Source organism: Lissotriton helveticus, chromosome 10 (assembly GCF_964261635.1).
Source record: "Lissotriton helveticus chromosome 10, aLisHel1.1, whole genome shotgun sequence".
Lineage (NCBI taxonomy): Eukaryota > Metazoa > Chordata > Amphibia > Caudata > Salamandridae > Lissotriton > Lissotriton helveticus.
Genome location: NC_136071.1, coordinates 302,269,360 through 302,275,359, shown reverse-complemented (window position 1 = coordinate 302,275,359; position 6,000 = coordinate 302,269,360).

Here is a 6,000-nt window from a genome sequence, read left to right as displayed (position 1 = left end):
ATGAGAGGCAGAACAGCAAGATGTAAATTTAATCCTGCATGGCTTTTTGATGGGAAAATAGTTTCTTGGTCTCCTGTTGAGGTCAAAGGTAATTTGCTGTCCAGTCACGACAAGAGCAAAGAGTTTTATGACTCTCACCACAACACCAAAGATGTCTTTGTCAAGGTTGGAGATTGGGTAAGAGTTAAGAAGCCTTTCAAAGTACCAAAGGGGGAAAGTCGCTTTGAACCTCCATGTAAAGTTGCGGAGGTTTTGAGGAATTCGGTGAGATTAGATGATGGAAGAGAATGGAATCTTAAAAACATTGCCTTAAATCCTGATCAGAATTATATTGAGATTCTTCCAAATTCCGATGTCAATAATTTTGATTGGGTGGAGGACCATTTTGAGAATAGTCAGGTTCAGTCTCAACTCGGTAATGATTTTGTATCTGTGGATATGCCAATGCGACCAAAGCTTCCTCTGCATATTGAGGGGGGAGTGGGTGAGGGTTGCAGTCATGATTTCCTGTCTAACACCAATGCATCTACCTCCACGAGTCTGGGCATATCTGGTACTCAAGATAAGGTCAGTGTTTTGCCTGACAAAAGAACAAGAGTTGCCCCCAGATGGCTCAAGGATTTCACTGTATAACATGTTGTTCATGTGTAGAATTTTGCTGTTTGGCTTTGTGTTTCTTTCCCTTTTTTGTTTTCGTTTTTCCTTTATTTTTCCCTTCCAGGTTCTACATCTTTTCCTTTCATTGTGTGGGGGGGGGGATGTGTTATGTTGTATATTCCTTTAATATGCATTCTCTTTATACCGCGAGTTAGAATATAGAGTGTAGAGTGTACTTGTGTTCTAAGGTTCTAGTCAGTTGTAGGCTGAGCTGCTGAGGAGGAGACATCGTTTCCTTGGCCCTCACCTGTTGTCACTTTTACTGGAATAAATACCTTTCTTACAACCTGCTACGTCTGGATTACCTTACTACAGCAATTCTTACAAGAGTAGGCTTTATCATTATTCCTTTGTGTACATTCTTGGCTGCTTGGGTAATATGTCTTGTGCTGTTACCATTGCACTAGAATGCTTTAATTATATAGCAGTGAATGTTTCTAGGTGGAAACAAGCCAGAAAAACTGGCTAGGTTTACCAGGAGCACTCTACCTCTTTGTTTTGAAAGTGTAAAATTAAGTTGTCAAATTAAGAAAATAGTCCATCTGGTGCTTCAGGAGGAGAGGAAGCCATCCATTCCCTCTCAAAGAGGACAGAGTCCAGAACTTATGAAGCAATTTCTACAAGCACACAGAAATGCAGGCTGAGGTCGTGGTTTCAGAAGTCTTTTATTCCAATATCTTTGTTGATGCCCATATGCCAACACATGTTTCTTTTACAGCTGTTTTAGTCACAGCTGAATTTGGCCTTGCGTACTCTGTGGACTGACTCCTCTTTTTTCGACACGCTCGCGGGAAAAATAATTTCCCAAACCTTGGGTTTAAGGTAGTTGATACTGGACATAAGATTTTCTATTTTAATATAGTCAACCCTTACTTGGATGTAATGTCAATCTATTTCGATTGATTTAATACATTGCCCTAATGAAGTTTTCTGTGTGCTTGGAGAATATGCTTCAATATCGCTAGGTAGACGGGTGCAGCGAATGCTTGGATGTTTTTGCTATGGCTCTCGGGTTGGATCAATCCTTCCTGGTCGTGTTTGCGATCTAAAGCTTGTGGGGTGCGGGAGTTATAGCGCAGACTCCTTGTCACAGCAGCTTTAAGGATGGTCCTTAAGGACCTTATTTAATTGTAGACTAATATCCCTATTAGACCTGGCATCTTTTGGCGTGTTTCCTTTGCCAATGTCACTGTTGATGTTTTGTTCTTAAAATGAAAAAAAACATGTCTCATACTTGACTCAGTGTTGAGAATTTCAAGTTGCACTGAAAGTCCCAAAGAGGGCTCATTTAAAGCTTCAAGCTCAGTCAGGGCACCAGGTGGCCAGATACATACTCTTGCATTTCCCACTGTCACTTGGTGTACACAGATTACAAGAATCGGTAGTGCTTTGTCGAGCCTCGGGTGAGAATCCTCAGGACCTGGTGTCTGTGCACTGGCCTGCAGTGTCGTAAAGTGCTCAAGATGGAGACACGCAGGTCTTAAGTGGGCTCTCCTTCTTAGCAGGATAAAGAAGCTCTGACTAGACGGCGATTTTAAGCTTCGGTGGCTGCAGGGGTGGAAGGCCTCATCCTGGGCTACATTATCCAGCCTACTGTGTCACTTAGAATCCAGGATGGGGTTCCGCAGGCCTGAGTAGGGCTTCCTTGCTTGGCTGAATGAAAAAGTTCTGACCTGGGCCAAGGCTTAAAGCTCCGGCTAGCGCCAGAATGGAAGCCCCAAGCTCTTAACTCCCTTTCCCGGTCTGCCATTTTGCAAAGCCCAAAAAGAACAGATGACGGATGGAGGGCTGAATTAATCAAACATTCACCCCCAGTCCCAGATCTGGGTCAAAACCATCGTTGTTTTGTATGCCACACCATTCCAGATTAGACGCAGCCATATGCAAATCAGTCTTGACCCTGTTCCTCATGAAAACATTCCAGCCCGAACTGCCAGGCAAGATCTTCCCTAGACCATAAACAAACATCCTGGGACCGGTTTCGGGGCATCACCCGTCATGAGCCAGGCTAGCTTGAATCCAGTGGTGCAGTGAGCACGGGACCCACATCTGGGCATACCTTTCCAAATTAGGGCAACAAATGCAAAAGAAAGAAATGATGGACTGAATGCTGAGTAATGCAACCATTCCTGGATGATGCGGAGTGTTCCCCCACAACTGGTGCCAAGATGCTTGTTTCTAGTCCTGGGAAGGCCTGGCACTGGTTTTTGCTTTAGTAAACCCCCACATCTTTCAATTAGTCTCTCCTGGTGAGGTTAGTAAGTAGTACCTTTGTTAATCCAACCCCTCAAACAACATTATTGACCAAGTAGTAGAAGATTGTCTACACCTGGACTTGGCAAATAAAATTCCCTCTCTGGTGTATATCAAGAAACTAAGTTGCACCTTACACTGACCCTTTTGATAATCTCAGTGGTTTGGCTTTCTCTTTGGGGCATGATCTAAAAGAGAGATTCGTTGATTTATGTCATTCACCAGGAATGCACAAGGAACTTAGGAAGGTCTCCATGAGTAACTAATCTTAGCATGTTACCAGTCTCTTGGTTGACTCATATTTGGTTTGGGTTTCCAAATAGTTTCCATTGGCACTTGTTAACATGTCTGAGATTCAACTCTCTGCACAATAGAATATGCCTCTTTATTACTCTTGCCGTCACCACGCATGTTGTAACAACACGGTCGTTACAATGACCGCGTCGTAACAACGCATACCATTACCCCACAAGTTGTAACAACGACTTGCGGAGGGGGACGCTGCATGTTGGAATAGTATAATTTACTATTCCAACTCCAGGCTGTGCAGACAGTAGGGAAGGTGTTGGATTTTAAATCCAACACCTTCTCCCCCCTCCGCAAGTCGTCATTACGCCTTGCGGGGTAATGGTATGAGTTGTTACAACGCGTTTGTTGTAACAACCACGTTGTAACAAAATGCGGGGTGACGGATTCGTAGTAAAGGCTGTTTACCTGAACGATATGGTGGCCTCTCTGTCGCCGACTTCATGTTATGTGATTTTACCATTATGCCCCTGTGATGCTCATTTTACACAATGCACATTGCAATTATTGTTTTTTGTAAATACTATGTCTTTCCTAGACATCACTTCTTGCCGCCTATTTGAAGATGCGAATCCTAGGCATTGTAAAGAAGCCACGGTTTATATTTAGTCGCTACCCTCATTCCACATCTGTTGGGCTGTGATGACATTTCTACTATGTGTCATCAAATTGCAGAACCTGTTGAACTGATTCTCACATTTTTATCATTATTTAGTTGCATACATGTAATTTAGGATTGTAAATGAACTTGTTTTTATTGTTTTTACCTGTACATTTATGGTTGATGTCTCCAACCGAATTAAGTGTAAGACTTGTGACTTGAACGTCTGTTAATCATCCCTCTGCCAGCACATAGGAGACCTGTAACATCAGTATATGTTGGTGCAATGCATACTGTCACATTGATTTGAGCAAACACTGTTTTTTCTTTTTCACAGTCACTGCCTCTAAAGACAAGCACACAGATCAGTGTCGACGGATATAAAGATGGCAAAGGAGAAGAATTTATTGCAGAGTTGGTCAAACTGATTAAAACCCCATTTAACACATCACTTACTGACATCGCACAATTCCAAACAGCCATTGGTTGGTTAATTTGCAAAGTTACTAAAACATGCAACAATTCAAAGTAACAAGCAATTTAATTGACAAAAACTACTCCATAAACATCTATGTGTAAATTGCGGCATTTCTGTGTTAATATTTGTTTTCTAATATATTGGATCAAAGATAGATATTGTAGAAAAAAAGCAGAAACATTAAGGTCCCAATTCACAAAGGTAAGCTTAGACCTGAAGGCTAAGTTTATCGTTGTGAATTGGGTCCTTAGACCTCAGGTTTAAACTTAGACTTCAGGTTTAGATTGCCTTTGCGAAATGGGCCCTGAGTATTTAACAGTCAATGTGTTTAATGGTAAAACTGCAACGATTAAGCAAGAAAATGCAACAAGGTGATTTGGTAGGTGAACTGTGACAGGTGCAGTGAGGTGGGGCTAAACTTAGCCAAAAAAGCACAAAATAAGACAAGAGGACCATTACTTGCTGCAGTGCCGTCATCTGAGACAAGTGAGGTCAGGAATTAAATTTAAGCCAGTTCCTCAAAACTCAGGCTGCCTTTTGTTGCAGGTGCAGGTTGCAGCCACTACAATATATAACTAGTTGACTAGTGCTCCATTGTCACCTATTTATGAAAGTGATGTTACCTTGGCTGGTGAATGAAGTTTAGCCTAAGGAGGTTTTAGAGAGCAGTGTGATGGACCCAAATATAGGAGTCTTATGATATGAGAAAGGGATGAAGGGCTTGGAAAGGCATGTGGGGAACCAGGTATCTTCATACTGCTATTTTATATTTTCCTTACCCACAAATTCCCTGTTAAGAATTTATTTTTTCTGCATTAACAGGTCCCTTCACAAATAGACATTTCGTTTGTGTGGCTAATTGTCATGTCAATTTACTTCAATTTAGTTTGGAACTTGCCACAAGGAAGAAAATTATGCTGACAACCTGTAAATAAGATAAATACATGATAGAAAGAAGATCCAGAGATGTTGCGTGGGTGACTCTACAAATTAATGTTTTATTTTAGAGAAAATAAAGGCTCAATTATAAAAACAAACAAAGGATGCAAAACAGCAGCTGCCTACAGCGCACGCAGGGTGCCCTCCTATGAGGGCAGCCCCTTAGTGCTGCATTTGTGCACTCCCAGCAGCGTTCCACTTGTTGAGACCGATTGCATTTCAAATGCTTGTTTAAGCTTGGTAGCACTAAGTAGGCTTTCGTTGCGTTCTATGAGTGCCAGTTTAACATCCAAACATAGCCATATGCAACAGAAAGGTGAGTAGTCCAGCTTTGAAAAGGACCTTACACTTCACAGCAACACATGTTGTCAAGTTTTTTGTAACGTTTGAACTGTTTGAGTTAGAAACAAGTTTTTGTTTTGTTAAAACCTGCACATCATGTGGTAGATGATTACATTTCTAGCAAATACAACACACCTATAATTATGCAAACATTTCCACAACCCCATAATCCCATAATTCCAGTGGCCCTGAGTATATCACACAGCACTGTGGTTAATGCAGAGAACAGCAGTGGTAAATCGGTCCATAGGGTACAGTTGATGCAGGTAAAATTGTACATATATTTTAGTCCACGCTCCCATCATCACAAAGCTTTTCTACTTGCCTGTATTCTGGTAACACCTTTATCAAAATTCAAAAAATTTGCCTGGGCTACCTATGCTGGGGGCCAAGGGGGGTAATTATCAGCACGGCAACACAGCAT